The following is a 17232-nucleotide window of genomic DNA, read 5'->3' as shown; positions in this document are numbered from 1 at the left end:
CTGTTTTTGTTCCTTTCACAGGCATAGGGTAACAAGCCCTTCAGAACTCTGTATTCTTGGAAAGTTGAAGTCTTGTTGGGTATGTATGAATATATATTTCCATGCAGTTCAATAAAAGTGTCTCCAGTATGCTTTTTGTATAGTACTCTCAAGGATTCGGAATGAAGAAAACCATTCTACTTGGCCTGTGACTGGTACTTGTGATACTTTCAGAAACAGGCCCTTTTGTAGAGGGGGGAAAAAAAGCAAATGTAAAGACAGATTCTCCATCCTTGTATCGCTGCACTCGACTCCATAAAAAGGCTGATGGTGGATTGAGTGCTCAAATTTGCTCCATCTTCCATCTACCTACTGGGATTTACTTAGAGGGGAAGTGAAGTCACTCCACCTACTGCATAAAAGGATTGCCGCTGAAGTGGCTCCAAACAGGAAGGTAAGATGATTGGCGTCACACGGACAGTCCCGCTGCGCTGTCAGAGTAGCCGATGAAGCTCTTAAGCTGCACTCGCTCACACCGCCTCACTCACTCTGGTATCCAACCATTCTCAAAAATGTAAAGATTGTTGGTTAGGGTGGCACAGGTTTTGAGGGCTGGAGGGGCCTTCTACTGAGATGTATTAAATTTAATAACTCAGTAGATGTAATGAAATGAGCTTTTAAAAATGCAAAAATCCATGGTGTTGGAAGTAAGAGTGCAGAAACTTTCAGTTAAATGGCTCATTTTCAAGTTGGTATGTATAGGTTGGCATTGAAGCTTCAAACTTATTAAAGGCTGTACCTAATGACTTGGATGATGGACATAACCAAACTTTTCAGTGGTGGGATTGCAAGATGAGGAAGATGGTGTGCAAATGGACATATTTAGATTAATAAATAAATGAAGTGGGAAATTTGTTTTATCTACTTGGATAGAGTAGTAAAGCTTGACTCCCAAGTGGAGAGAGTACACAATACTGCTGAACACCAGGATCTGGATGTTCACCTACATAGCAAGTAGGAACAACTAGGAATCAAGGAGGACATGGAATATAAAAATGATTGCATGCAGAATATTGGTGATAACCTCGCCTTGAGTATTGCGTGCATGTACAGGGTAGGATGTTCTTTGTCAGCAGCTGAGAGGATTTGCTATGTAGATTCTTGGGATGCAAGTTAGGCCTATGGAAAATGGAATTTGAGGGAAGGCTCATCTTGTTGAACCATTGGGGAACTTGACAGTACATGGTAAGAATGTAGAACCTCTGCTATGGTTTCAGAATATTGGGTATCCCATTTAAGACTAAAATTAAGAGTTGTGTATTTTTGGCTTTATCTAAAAAAGGTTAAGAGTATTTTGATGGGGGAATTTAAGTTATTGGGAATAAGCATTAGGTAGTGGTCAAGGCAAGATTAGAGCAGTGGTGCTGTTGGATGGCAGAGAAGACCACAGAGGTTACCTGGTCTAATGCTCTACATTACTTAATTTTGGAGAATTACAAATGATCTGCTTAACCTAATGGTATTAAATTGGGAACCCCAGCCTTCATACCATATATCCATATAACCACACAGCACAGAACAGGCCAGTTCGGCCCTCCAGTCCTCCTCTCCATATAACTACCCAGTCTTTCCTTAAATGTAACCAATGATCCCGCCTCGACCACGTCTGTCGGAAGCTCATTCCACATCCCTACCACCCTTTGCGAAAAGAAATTTCCCCTCATGTTCCCCTTATAATTTCCCTCTTCAATCTTAAACCATGCCCTCTAGTTTGAATCTCCCCCACTCTTAATTGAAAAAGCCTATCCACGTTTACTCTGTCTGTCCCTTTTAAAATCTTAAACACCTCTATCAAGTCCCCTCTCAATCTTCTACGCTCCAGAGAAAAAAGCCCCAGTCTGCACAACCTTTCCCTGTAACTCAGACCCTGAAATCCTGTCAACATTCTCGTGAGCCTTCTCTGCACTCTCTCTATTTTGTTTATATCTTTCCTATAATTTGGTGACCAAAACTGTACACAGTACTCCAAATTTGGCCTCACCAATGCCTTGTACAATTTCATCATAACCTCCCTACTCTTGAATTCAATACTCCGATTTGTGAAGGCCAACATTCCAAATGCCTTCTTCACACCATCTACCTGAGTATCAGCCTTGAGGGTACTATTTACCACAACTCCTAAATCCCTTTGTTGCTCTGCACATCTCAATAGCCTACCATTTAATGCATATGACCTATTTAGATTTGCCTTTCTAAAATGTAACACCTCACACTTATCTGCATTAAATTCCATCAGCCATTTCTCAGCCCACACCTCCAGCCTTCCTAAATCACATTTTAATCTACGGTAATCTTCCTCACTGTCCACAACACCACCAATCTTTGAATCATCCGCAAACTTGCTTATCCAATTCTCCACCCCTACTTCCAGATCGTTAATATATATAACAAACAATAGTGGACCCAGGACCGATCCCTGAGGAACTCCACTAGTCACCAGCCTCCAATTGGACAAACAATTTTCTACCACTACTCTCTGACACCTCCCATCCAACTATTGCTGAATCCATTTCACTACCTCCTCATTTATACCTAATGCCTCCACCTTTTTTCCTAACCTCCTTTGGGGAACTTTGTCAAAAGCTTTACTAAAGTCTAAATAGACAACATCCACAGCTTTCCCTTCATCAACCTTTTTTGTAACCCCCTCGAAAAACTCAGGTTTGTCAAGCATGATCTACCCCTGACAAAACCATGCTGATTACTCCCTATCAATCCCTGTACCTCCAAATATTTGTAAATACCATCCCTCAGAACACTTTCCATCAACTTGCCCACCACAGACGTCAGCCTGTAAAATGTGAAAATACTTATGAGCTCAAATCTTTGTTTAGAAAAGATATGATGTACAGTACAGCTCTGATTTTCCTAAATCCTTATTTATCTTTTTTTTTTAAATTCTGAGCTAAACTGACTGGGGACCTCGGGCTCCTGGCAGCAGTAGCAGCAGATCTGACTCCCAGCATGGGGAGGGAGGTGTCTGATCAGCAGTGGCCAGCATTTTTTTTTGGTGGGAGTTAAACATTTTAATTTTAAAGCCTTACCTTGTTGTTAAGACACTGTTACATGTGATTTGCCGTTGCCTGCTGGGTTGTTTTTTTTTAAAATGGCTGGTTCTCTGAAAAAATGTTTATCTGAATGGGCCTGGTCCCAACCATTTCAGATAATCGGAGTTGTACTGTAGATGGAACTTTTGTAAGTGCATCACTTAAGATTCTTTTTGCCACTACATATCATGGGCATTAAATTCCAAAACAATGAGATACAATTAGATGACTGAGAAAAGTGTTGTGCACTTCAAAATTGAAATGAAAACAATTTCTGACTTTTGTGCTTGATGGTGCACTAAGTGTTAAAGGAGTTGAATTGTTAAACTTGTGTGGAAAAATGCTGTTGTAAACTTCAGCAAAGCTGCTTTATAGTGTAATGAGTGGTATTCTGTATTTATAATTGAAAATTGAATGGACATTCAAGATTCGAGATTCAATTTATTGTCATGTAATAAAGACTGAGGTATTAAACAGAATTTGTCTGCCATAACATAGACAGATTCGCCATCAGCAGAAATTGCCTGAGGCCCCTCTTTTAGTCACAGAAAGAGTCCCAGTGTCCATGAATTTGCCTTTAGTACTTCTGCAGCCACTCAGTCCAGTTCAAATCATGAGCCGCCTTTGACACGATTGATTCGGAACCCTTCAGCACCCTCTTGCATCCATTTCTGATGCTTGGTAAGTACCCCCTTCAGCCAGTCTTGAGTCAGTCTGCAGCCTGATGTGAATCCTTTGACTGCATTTTCCGCAACCTGCGTGGGTTTCTAACGTTGAGTTACTGACAGCCCTCGCTTGTATGTTTCTTAATCGCAGAACCTCTCGCTGGTCCACCACTGTGGTCACCATCCCATGAGTCATCTCTGCTTCTTCTCAAGCAGGGGCTGTTCTCCCTGTTTCCCTGGAGTTTATAACCCCTCGTGGCTGCTGCCAAACACAGGCACTGCCATCTTGGGCACAGACCATGAGGTCACAGAATTTTAAAGTAAAACTACTTTTTACAGGCGTTTAAAGCCTGTAGGGAACAGACAGCAGTTGGACTGGTCAGGTGGATCCTGCTGTGACTCCACTTCCCACTCTCTCCGGGTCCACACTAGCAGCAATGGTGTTACTGCAGTTCTGCCACGGCTGCCATCTTGCATCTGTTATCTACAAGATACAATCAATGTACATTGCCAATGTCTGAACTATAAGTGTACAGCAGTGTCGTATCAAAGGAAGATCGGGAAATGTAAATATAATTCAAGGCTGAACTGATTGCAGAGGATTCATTTGTTATTTAACTTTGGAATTTTCAAATGAAAGCTCTTTGGAGAAAACTTATGGCTTGTACCTTCTGAATGAGTTGAGCACAGCTGCAAACATATCAAATGATGAATTCCAGCTATAATTAGCTTGTATCCAATTATGTAGAACACATCTTTACTATATCTAGAATTTTGAGCACCAACAAAGAGTAAATCCTTATGTTCCACAAGAATTGTTTGTCTGTGATACTTTTAAAATTTTTATTACTTCTTAAAAATAAATTTAAACATGCATCATGGTAATAGGCCATGTCGGCCCACAAGTCCACACTGCCCAATTTACACCCCAGTATGTTTTGAATGATAAGAGGAAACCGGAACCTCCGGAGAAAACCCACACAGATACAGGGAGAACATACAAACTCATTAGAGACAGTGCGGGATTCAAACCCTGATCCGGATCGTTACTGCTGTAAAGGCATTGCACTAACCGCTATGCCAACCATGCCTCCCTTTATTGATTTGCAGGAAGTTTGCAACAATTTTTATTTTATCTCATCTGTGTGGCTTTTGTAATTCATTCTTGCTTCCAGATATTCCCAAATGAAATTAATCATTTCATTTAATGGGTTAATGAAAGGAGCTTTGTTTGTACCAAAGTCTTCAGTGGTTTCTGAATTAATTTCAGCTACCAAACTCTTGAAGTGGTTTTTGGGGGTTGGGGGAGGAATGGAGGTTCATCTAATGTGTGGAAACCAAGTCCTGCTTGGAATCTACTAGTCTCAGGATTTAGAGTAACTGTCCAGAGAAATGCAAATACTTTGGTTGTGAACTTGGTTACTTGCATCTGACTCTTGGCCGATATGGAACGCTTCACCCTGCAGCTGTGCATCCACAAGGAATGTCGCTTAGTTGTACAATTTGACTTCTCCGCATTTAAATTACAGTATAGTCTTTTAGAACAATAATTGTTGCTTGAACTTTCCTGGCATACATGTGCCTTACCTAGTTGCAAAATTCAAATGTATTTCTACCTTGTAATAATTGCTTTGCTCTTTTCCAACAGTTACTGAAATTAGCCTGGTTGTTGTCACACTTCACATAAATCTATTCCATATTTCCATAACCTTAAAATTGCTTCAATTTGCATCTCTAAGTGCCCCTTGATTCAGAACCTTCATGTCTAGGGTATGAACTCCCATTTGGTGTTAATTTTTAATGCTTCCCATGAGGTTTTGTATTTTGCATAGGAGATAGCTTGTTACTGATCAGAATTACCCACTTATGCTGTAAAACAGTAGTGACTACTTTTAAATCACCTACATCTTTGAAAGCTTATTGACAAATGTTTCCTTGAATTCAGTTTTTATTTACCCGTAATAACAGTATATTCACCATTGGGAACTTTTTAATTTTGGGGCAGGTGTTAATAGTAAAGATTTGTGGACCAGTCTATTCAGACATTTGGGAATAGATTTGAAAGGTTTCATTTGTCGCAGCCATAAAGTTTGGTTACAATTATAATTTGCTTCACTTGGAGTTGCCATTGGCTCCAGTTTTTGTTCATTATTTGAAGAGGAACATTTAAAGTTTATATCTACAAGTTGCTGTATTTTTTCCTTCCCCAGCTATATCATAACATCGCATCTTTATACTTTAAGTTAACTTGCACAAAATACCTAGTAATGGAGATGGATTCTTGTGTGGACAGACCAACAGGTTGCCTCCAATGGTTAGAAAGCACAATTTACAGAGTAAGGATTCCAATGAAAAGGAAGATCAATGGGGCAGTATAATACTACCGTTATGGGGTTTATTCAGGAGCCTGGTTGCTGCAGTAGATAACTGAAAATATCTATTTGAGTTGCATGACATCAAGAATCACTTCCAAAGCTGCTTATACTACAAGGGAGGTTCAGTGCCTAATATTTCCTATTGAACAGTAATCCTAGATCCAGGAGGATTGAAAGTTCAAAGGAAATTGAAGACTGCTTTATCTGCAAAGTTCAACAGGGGTGGGTAGGCATGTCATGAAAAAGTTACAACGAGGTGGAAGGAATATTTACAGGGGATTAACTTTTGGACCTTGAGACAGAGATCCTTATGTCTTTTAACAGGAAAATATTTTAAAATTAAAGGGACTGTCTTGAAATCCGATTCTTTCATAATGGCATTAAATCTGTCCTTGAGGAGGTCAGTCAATTTGTATATGAAAATGCTGAATTAAATAAGGAAAAAATAATGGCATGTTTAGTCAAATTTTAAAAGATGTTGAAGTTTGTGTGCGACGAAAGAGATACATCTCGAGGAGAGAGGGGTTTTAGATATACATTAATAGGCCCTTCTGGTCCTCAAGCCTTTGCCGCCCAAACACCTCAATTAACCTCCAGTCCCAGTCCCCGTATGTTTTGAAGGGTGGGAGGAAACCCATGCAGACACAAGAACATACAAATTCCTTGCAGATCCTGCTGGATTCAAAGCCAGGTCACTGGTGCTGTAGCAGTGTTGTGCTAACTGCAGTCCTGGTTGAAATATTAAAAATTAGCCCGGTGAAGTGTAGAACTGTAGTGGTCATAGATAGTATGAATAATTGGGGTTGGTTTTGCTGAACACCCACTAGTACAGTCATGGTGGGTAGTGTAGTATTGGATTGAGATCAGGACAACCTTGTATCAGGATTGAAACTGACACAATTCCATTTTCTGAGTACTTGTGTTTTTCACAAGTACTAATGGGTGTTTTAATTGCCAATGTTTTTGAAGTCCAATTATTGGACTTGTATTTTCAATTAAAAATCTGAAAAGGTTAATTTTTAGATTATATCAGTAGTGGGACAAAGGCAACATGTTAATTGCTGAGTATTCCACTTGAGAATTCAGACAAAGGCAGGGTCATTTGGGGAACCACAGTCTGACAATAAGCATCAGCTGGCATCAATAAGCACTAGATCTGAAAATTGCTGGCTTTCCAGCAGAATGCAAACTATGCTCTACACTTCGAGAGAAGTCTCCAATAAACTACGAGGTGACTGAAAAGAATAGCTGAAATTGCATAGTTTGCAGGTGCCTTTTAAAATCTTGGACAGCCCATGAATGCATTGTATTCTATTGGTGAAATTTTGCAGAATCTAAAGGGGAATAAAGTCTTCCAAATGGATTCTAAGGAGCTGGGCAAATGATTCAAAAACAGAACCTTCAAAAAATAGCATCTCTTTCCCTGGCCTTCTACTTGGCATGCACAGCAAACAAAATCAAAATTTGTGATTTAAGCACTTAAAGAGCCAGGGGATCTCTAAAAGAAAAAAAAGAACAGCTGGGGACCAAGTTCACTCTGAAGCAGAGGGTGGGTGAGATTTTTAAAGAACATTTTGCAACAAAAAAAAAATATGATGCTGTCTAGTTGTCGTAATGCTGCAGAGCATGGAAACAGGCCATTCAAACCTGCATGCATATGCTGACCAAGTTGCCCATCTAAACTAATCTCATTTGCTCTTTTTAGCCCTTATCCCTTTGAACCTTTTCTATTAACATCTATTTCAATATTGCAGTTGAGCTCAGTTCTACCACTTTGGCAACTCATTCCATCGTCTCTGTACAAAATGTGTTGCTCCTTGTTTCCCATTTATCTTTCCCTGTTCACCTACTGTACTTTTAGAATCATCTACTCTAGGGTGAGGAAAACTATTCATTTTGCTTATGCCATTCATGATTTTGTACACCTCTACAAGGTAACCTTGATTTGTGCTCCAGAGAAATTTCCTAGCGTTTTGTAACCGAGGCCCTCCAGTCCCAGTAACATCATTATGAGTCTTGCACTTTTTCCAATGCTATCTTTCCTTTAGCAAGGTGACTAGAACTGGATGCAGTATCCATAAGTGGCTATAACAATATCATGTATAGCAAGTAAATGTGTAATATTGGAATGTACAGACAGATTAAGAGTATTTATATATTTATTGATTTTGATAATGGCTAAATTGTCACGTCCAAAGTCTGAACAAAATAAGGAAAGAAATTGGAAAAACTGAGTTTTCCAATCCTCTTGCTTCAAGAGTGATGTCAGAGGATTAAAGGAAGAAATAAACAAAGTTAACTAGTCTCTGGTTGAACTTCAGTTGAGGGCAATTTTTTGGAATCCATTCTACCAGGCTGACTGTTGGTAATCAGTGTGGGTTTGTTGCACTCATTTGTGACTGAATTTTAATGAGACTATGAAAATTAATGACCACCATGTATTTGGCATTATTTACATGAATTGTAACAGCATATTTGATAAGCTCCTTGATGTCACCATGAGAATGGCAGATTGCATCTGAAGTTGACTCAGCAGCGGGGAACAAAAGGTCTTTTTGGGGAGGCTATTATCAGTGGGGTTGCAAAGCTCAACATTCATTCTTTTCACAATTTATTTGCTTTTAAGAATTTAGGGAGTAAGATGAAGTTTGCAAATGGTACAAAAATTGACTCGGTTCATGGATAAGTGGGAAGTTTTAGACTATTGAAAAAATGTATGATCTTTTCATCTTGACAGTGGTGTTTAAGGACCATGAAGTGTATGCCCACATCCACAGTAGAATTAAGGTCATTAAAAGGGCATGTGGGATGCTTTCCTTCATTAGATTACACAAAATATAAGATTGGGGAGCATATTCTTGTTAATTGAAATAATATTGGGCAAGTATGTGGTTTTCTGCCTCGACTGCCCTCTGAGGCAGAATGTTTCACAACCTTGTTAATCTGAAAATATTTTTGTGGCGCCTCTCACTACCAATGACTTAAATTTATTATATCTGATATTGTACATGTAATTTGGCCTACTGCTTGATAACTGCATTTCTGGGACCCATAGAGTTGTACTGGCAGGTGTGTGCGATTTATCACCTTGCTGATAGGACTGGAAAATTGTACTTCAAGAGAAAAGATAGGCTTATCCTCTGGTATAGGTGTGACAATGTATAAATTTGAGCAGCCTAGAGGATAAATGGGAAAGACACATCACATTTTCTTTTGCAGAATGGTTAAAATCAATGTATAGATTTAAAGTATGGGTACCATGTTTAGATGGGAGGTGATGGAAGAATTTTTGAAGGGGGGCAAGGGTCTGAAATTTGCTGTCTGAGTGGATGAAAGAGGCAGAAGATGTCACATTTAAACAAAACTTGGATGCCAATGTAAGCAGCTATGATCTGCAGGGTAATGTGTTGGAAGTTGAGATCCGACTAGCAGAGACGCAATGGACCATATTCTTTTGATAAATTATTCTCTGCATATGGCAGGATGGATGAGCTTAGATCGTTCATGGTTGTGGGATTATTGACATTGTGCTTAATCGAGGAAGTACTGACAAAAGGCAAAGGAGGAAAAACCCAACACCCAACCCCAACCAACCAATTTTCCCTTGCAACCGCTGCAATCGTGTCTGCCTGTCCCGCATCGGACTGGTCAGCCACAAATGAGCCTGCAGCTGACGTGGACTTTTTTACCCCCTCCATAAATCTTCGTCCGCGAAGCCAAGCCAAAGAAAAAGAAGTAAATTGTATATATCATCAATTTGCTTCACCTCCTCTTTGGATGTGGCTGGTGCTACTCTGCTTCTCCATGACTCATGGAATTGGGGTTGATCCCTCATCTGAAGATGGAACAAAGACTGCCAGACCATTAAGGATTCTGTTGGCATTAATAATTTACACTTGTTGCTCTGTTCTTTGTCCTAATATGTAACTGCTCCACTGGTATGGTCTAGTAAGCCATTCAATTGTCTGAAAGTGGTTTTGGTGTAACAGGAGAATGAAACTGAAGAAACCTAACCTTGCAGTGTTATATTCTTAACATCTAAATTGAGCTATCCTATAGACTAGGCTTTGGACATCTTGACTTTGCTGTGCTAGCAAAGTCAAACCTTGCACTTTTCATGCCAGATTTCTGTATTGCAATTACTGTGTTGATCACCAGTACAACAGCAGAACCAGAGAATAGCAATGATTATATTTATTTATACATCTAGGTGAAAGGGAGCACCTTTGATCTTTTGGTTTTGTTCTTGATTCAGGATAATGGAATCCACAAAAGGAAAGTGGAATTCAGAGGGGCTTTTGTCTCATTCTAATTTTGTCTGATGATGGGTAGCTTGAGGTAGTACATTTTTTCTGCTTGTGTCGAGCTTCACAGCACCAAAGTTTTGTATTCCATCACAATCTACAAGCTGAACGACCACTCACTTCATCATTGCCATTGAATAAAGAATCTGTGAGATGCAGAAGGCAGTAGAACCAGAAAAGAAGGTGCCCTCTGCCAAAGTTATTGCAAGGGCAACATTTATTAGACACAGCCAACTGTTCAGGTCATAGCTCTTCAGTCCTATACTCGTAATGGTGGGGAGCTTCAAGAACAAGCCCATTTAGGATACTCAGCATATGAATGCTCAAAGCAGACAGAAATATTTGCTTCCTCTCTACTAACCTCATCACTGCAAATGGATTTAGCCACTGTGATTTGACAAGGAACGGCTGGGAGCTCTGACTGGCCATGGTTGTAGAATTGCAAGCGTGTAATTCCCTTAGCGAAGCAGTCCCAATATAACTACAGTACTAGAGTTCACCCAAAAAATTGGCCAAATACATTCAAAACATTGAAGGGGTAGTTGCACTAATCATTCTTCCTATCTACTCTGGTGCAGAGACTTGTCAGCACTTTTTTCCCTGGACTCCAAAATTCCTGTGCAAAATATTCACCCACATTAACATTCATCAGATTTGAGGGGGCCACACTTCTGAAATATTTCAACATCTTAACCTACTAATGGTCGTCTCCTTGCAACGTTTGACCCTCCGTGAAACCCATTCTGGAAGTTTTGGAGTTTCTGAACACATGCCAAAATTCTAGCACTTCCCTGGAGTTTAAAAATCCTGTATCAAAGTTTATGTGACTTGAATTGAGGTACTTCCTGCACACTTGCTATCTAACTAAAATCCATAGATTATGGTTTAGCCTGTTTGATTCCAAAGGGATCAAATTAAAATGAGTAATCATTCATTCAGTCTACTTATTTCCTGATGACCCTTTGTCCTGAAGTATGGAGACCCACCTCTTCCATTTTGTATCCTTGGCCCCACCTCGTCTCGATAGAGAATCTTTGGGGGAGCAATTGGATTGATCAAATCCAAGCTAGAATTAAGTAACTTTTTAATCAGTCCAATGTTTTCCCCCTCCACTCTTTCCTGGATTTCACAGAATTATTTTGAGGTCTTCTAGTTCCCTTTAGGCAGTTTACAAAAAAAATAATTGCTTGAGACACTCAGCAGGGGAAGTACCATCTGTAGTGGGAAATGTACAGTCAAAACCCTGTGTGTTGATTGTCCATTGTGCATGGAGGCTGTCTGACCTTCTGAGTTCTTCCAGGAGTTTAATTTTGCTCTAGATTCCAGTGTATGTTGCCTGTAATGTGTCTCCTTTGAAATTACGATTTTCAACACTCTCCCAACAGTTCCTGTATCCCTTTTTGTATCTGCAATTTAAATGTATGCCCTAGTTCTTGAATTGTCAGTATTTCTGTTTACCATGTCTAAACCCAGTCATGATTGTTTACATTTCCCCCTCCCCCCCAAGAAACCTATTCAGAGCTTCCATTCAAGAAGACAGGCTCCAATGTAGCACCTTGCACTTGTCAGATTTAAATTTTGGCCACTTCCCCAGTGATCTAGACTCTTGTTAGATAACTTTCATCCGTTTTGATGTCACCCACAAACTTGCTAATCCAAGATATTAATATGGTTAATGAGTTTGTCATGTACTTTGTCCCTATATATGCACCAAAAGTCTTGTTTGCTGCAGCCAAATAGCTACTTAAATTTTTTAAACTACTAAAACATTACATTAAATTAGATTGTCATCTTCCATACTCGTCTCTTTTACAATCACTTAGGAAAAAAACTTGTATCGCAATAGTGTAGACGATCCTCTTTTGTCAGCGCATTCCACAATTGGTGTAATAAGAGGATCCTTGCTAACTTTTGTGCCTTCTGCCCAAAGATGGTAGTGAGAAGAGGTTGAGACCAGAGTGATGAAAGTCTTTTACAATGGCTGCCTTGAGGCACTGGCTCACATAGATTGATTGGAGGTCAGAGCATATGATGAACCTGGCCTCAGTTCAGGAAATGTTGCAGGCAATCCGAGCACTTTCCACAGTGCACTTTAGAGTTGGATAGCATATTCAGTGACGTGCCAAAGCTCCTAAGTTCTTGAGAGGTATAGGTGTTGATGTGGTATGCCTCGATGTGCTGAGACAAGGAGATTTCTACTCCCATGCGCTTAGAAGCAACTAATCCTCTCCATGACTGTCCCAACAATGCAGGTCACCTTGGCTTTTCCTTCCCAAAAACAATAAGCTCTTTGGATCTGATGACATTGAGTAGAATTGTTCTGGCACCACCTAACCAGGTTCTGAAGCTTCATTCTCACTCCTCATTTCCAATCATTTGGCCAGCAATGATGCTGATGTCAGTGAATTTCTAGATTGTGTTGGAGCTGGACTTGGCTAATGCAACCATGACTGGGGAATAGAGCAGGAGCCCTTGGGTTCCTCTGTGTTGATGGTCAGTGAGGAAGAGGTGATGCCTGCTGATTTACACTGATTGGGAACTTCCAATGAGGAAGTCCAGGATCCAATTGCAGAGCAGCAAACCGTCCCAGATCACAAGACAAACAACATAGTCACAGGACTCTGTTCTGCAGTACACCACTGGTCAGAGGCCTCCAATCTTAAAAAAAAAACACACTGACTTTTGTATCCAGTTGACCAACATTGGATCCTCTGACCAAGACTAGCCTATCTACAGGTCCTTGACAAACTCATTGTAGAAAATGTGATCAATCCTCATGTTCACCTTTTTTATTTAAAAAAAACTCAAATTTTATTGAACATCAATTTTCTATGCACAATCCTTGGCTTTCCCAATACTTTTGATCCAGCCTCTCTAATTTTCCAGCACTGACATTAGGCTCAACAGTCTCTAGTTCCTTGGCTTATCCATGTAGCCCTTTTTAAATGAAAACCTCCAGTTTTCTGGTACGTCACACTTGGATAAAGATGATTCAGCTATCTATTCCTCAGTGGCTATAATTTAATCCTGAGTTTTCCATAATGTCCTAGGTTACACTTGGTCAGGCCCCAGGGATTTATCCACCATAATGTGCTTAAAGACCACCAGTACCTCTTTGTGTAATGCAGATAGGTCCAAAGACATCTTTATTCCCCTTAATTCCTTAGCCTTCATAACCTTCTCCATGGTAAATAGATGAGGTGTTCATACAAGACCTCACAATCTCCTGAGCTCCAAACATCAATAACAATGTTCTCTCCATTAGGTATCCTTGTGCCATTGTAATGTCTGTGGGATTCTCCACCTTACCTACCAAAGTAATTTTATGTTGTTGGCTTTCCTAAATTTCCTTCATTTCTATATCTAGCGTATCAAGCCCATTTTAAAACTTGTTATATTTCATTAAGATCATCTCTCATTCTTTTTAATACTTCAAAGTGCCATTTAACTCATCTCAAGGCTTCCTTGCATACTAGTGTAAAAATAGAATTTGTAGACCTTTTTTATAAATTTTATGGGGTTGACTAGTACATGGATACTATTTTTGACAGTATCTGCATCATTGGGAGGCATCAGGAGTTCAGATGGCCACTGTCAAGGCATCAGGAGCTCTGATGGGTGGGCGGCCAGGACTGAGGTGTGTCTTTGCAACCAAGGCGTCAGGTTCCTGCCTGCAGGTGGCTAGGCCTGAGGTGAAAGTCTAGTTGATCTTTGCATGCGATATATTGAAAATAGCACATTTGGGGCCAAAAATAGCATTTAAAAACTTTTTTAATGGTATTGACTTACACAAGTATATACAGTGTCTCCTCGGGAATCTAGTGAACATTTGCTGCAGTCTCATTTGATCTTCTAAAAATACTGCAACAAAGGCGAATGTACTATAGTACATTTTGGATTATCCAAGTCACTTTACCAAAATTACCAATTATTAGCAAAGGTTTTCGGCAGCAACATGTCACAAGTTGATAAAAGGTTTTTTTTTCACCTGCCCCACTGTTTTGAATCCAGCGGAGCTCTCATGTACTCATGGTAAGAAGTGAATCTTATTTGATGCTTGAAAATTCTCTTGTTCTTTATTGTTGATACTGTATAAGTATTATGGTGATGCTACTGGCTGGGATCGGTGGGAACCTCTGGCTTCCTGGAAGCACCAGCCCAAGGGTGGCCAGGGCTCGGGTGAGAGTCAGCGTAGGGATCTCCTGCAGGTAGGCAGACTTGTTCAATACTGGAGTCGGCGGTTGAAGCGTTGGGAGCACTGGTGAATAGGTGGTCGAGGTCCAGGTTAGAGTTTGCAGCCATGGCGTCAGGAGCTCCATTGGGTTGGCGGCCGGGGCAGGAGCGAGCAGCCATGTTGTCTGGAGCTCCATTGAGTCGGCAACCAGGGCCAGTGTTCGTGCCGGCAGCCATGGCGTTGCATGCTCCGTTGGCCAATGCCAGTATGTGTCGATGGCCATGTTGTCAGGAGCTTGGTGAGTTGGCCATCTTGGCCTGTTAATCCTGCTCTGCTATTCAGTAAAATCATAGCTGATCTGGTTGTGGATTCAGCTCCACTAATCTGCCTTTTTCCTATAACTTTGGGCATGCAAAGATCCTTTGAACTCCATCTTAAACATCTAAACAGGCAGCCTCTTCTTTCGAGCACTGTGTTGAGGACTTGTTGGGGAAGTACAATGTATACGTGAGAGACATCATGTCTTATTATAACATTGCATGACTGCCATAACAATGTGTCTTGTTATTTCCTCAGTTAGGGCTGTTACGCTTTGCCTTTTTAATAGGGCATGGGCAAGGCTTCTAACTGCTGTTGAAGGTCCAGGGTAAGTGAGTGTGTTTTAATTCAAAGAGGGCTTAATCTGACTGTAATGCTCCAAGGGATTAATAGTGCAGTGTCGGAGCCAAACATTGACTGCCTTTTACTTCCTGTGGAATCTACATGATTGCTGAGGTTCTCCAGCACTTTTGAGCACTGCACTTCACCCAGCACCTGCAGATTTACTTGTTTACCTCCAGTAATGAACAGACAGCCAGTGCTCATTTGAGGAACACTTAGACTGCAGATGCTGGAATCTTGAGCAAAGAATGAACTGCTGGAGGGGCTCACTGAGTCAGGCAGCATCTGTGGGGAGAAATTCATTCAATGTTTCTGGTCTGGATCCTTTATCGAGACAAAAGGGGAAAGGAACTGGGGAAGGGCGAAGAAAATTCCTCACTAGTCAGGAAGGCACAGCAGTGCTGACACTTTCGACGGAAGCTGAGGAGGGCCAGGCGACGCCCCCGTCGCAGAATTGAGAGGGTCCTCTCTGGCCGTCATTGTGGGGGACGGTTGCTGCAAAGCATCGGACCAGAAGTTAATACAGAGGATCACCAAAATGGTTAAGAGTTTCACTGAAATCTCCATTTCCACTATTGATGACATTTACCAAGAGTTGTTTAAATAGGGCTCAGAATTTATCGAGGACCCAACCATCCATGAAGAGTGATTAGAATTGAGATTTGAAATTATGCTGTGATTGTACAAAGATCTGGTGGGACTGCACCTTGTGTACATAAAACAGTTCTGGATACTGTTTTAACTGACTTGGTCCTTCCTCCTAAGTTGACACCCTCTTTGGAATCAACCTGGTGAATCACTTGTGCAACTACACAAACCTCTGGTCAGACTGCAGCTTGATTACAGTGAAATGTTTTGGATACTATGATCTAAGAAGGATGTTTGCGCATGACAGACTTGCATTTCTATTAATCAGGATGCCAGAATGCCCTTTCTCCAGTAAGGAGACCAGAACTGTACATGGGTCTAGATGCAGCCTCACCTGTACAGTTGCAACAGAACATCCCTGCTCTTAAATTCAATCCTTCTTGCAATGATGGCTGACATGTTTTCAGATTCTAATTAATGCCTTTCTTTTGCCATTCTTTCTTGATATTTTATGCCATAGTCTTCAAAATTTGAAGTTGTATTGCATTTCCAAAACAATGCTGGGGAAACTCAGGTGGAAAACTATAGAAATTTGCTGTTTCAGGTCTGAGCTATTCACTAAGAATCTCTATTGATTACCTATTGATTTTCGTGGGTACATATGACCTGCAAGTTCTTCCAGCACTTTGTTTTTGTTCAATTTTCCATCTTCTTCCATTTCCAAAATCCATAAATTTTAACCTGCAAAATGGAACTCTGACCAGCTGATCTTAACATGCGATCTCGGGTAGGCATTTGATCATTTAATTCCCTTTCGCTCTCTTGCAGTTGTTGTTTTGAAAATATTGGCATAATGATGATCTTATTTAAAGTTGCTTATGTGACTGTTTCATTTCTCTTTCAGACCTTGTGACCAGACGAGTCCCCTCGTTCATCTAACTGGATTTGGAGCTGCATTAAGTGAAGTGAGCTCCTGAATTCCACCACTGCACACCTTCAGACTGGCATTGTTTCATGATTAACCCTTGTCCTTAGTCACTGACAACCTCTCACCAATTAAATTTTTATAAGAGAAAAAACAAACTGGAACAATTTTAAAGTCGATACATGAATAGTGATGCAAACACTTGGTAACTCCATTTGGTTTAATATCAGTGATTTTTAAAAACTAGACTCTTATGGGACAAAGTCAGTTGGAAATGTCGAGAACAAATTTTTGAAAAGTTCATGGTCTTAAATGTCATCTCTAGGTATGCGGTGATGAAGGGAGTTCAAGGTTTCAGGAGACATTTGATAAAGGACGTCATTGCAGAGTTTCTTAGAAAACGGCCAATGGTATTCTCGGGGAACATGCTTAAAACTTTTTCCCCTTTGAGTAGC

General features: G+C 40.5%; 1 long non-coding RNA gene across 1 annotated transcript; it reads left to right on the top strand.

Moving 5' to 3' along the window:
• The first annotated feature begins 446 nt into the window (after positions 1–446).
• Positions 447–16935, top strand: LOC138741599 (uncharacterized). Its single transcript, XR_011343597.1, has 2 exons — positions 447–15250; positions 16757–16935. It is a non-coding gene; the product is annotated as an uncharacterized lncRNA (long non-coding RNA).
• The last annotated feature ends 297 nt before the right edge of the window (positions 16936–17232 follow it).

This window comes from Narcine bancroftii, chromosome 8, assembly GCF_036971445.1.
Source record: "Narcine bancroftii isolate sNarBan1 chromosome 8, sNarBan1.hap1, whole genome shotgun sequence".
Taxonomy (NCBI): domain Eukaryota; kingdom Metazoa; phylum Chordata; class Chondrichthyes; order Torpediniformes; family Narcinidae; genus Narcine; species Narcine bancroftii.
The sequence above is the reverse complement of the archived record's forward strand: the minus strand, read 5'-3'. Positions and strand labels throughout refer to the sequence as shown.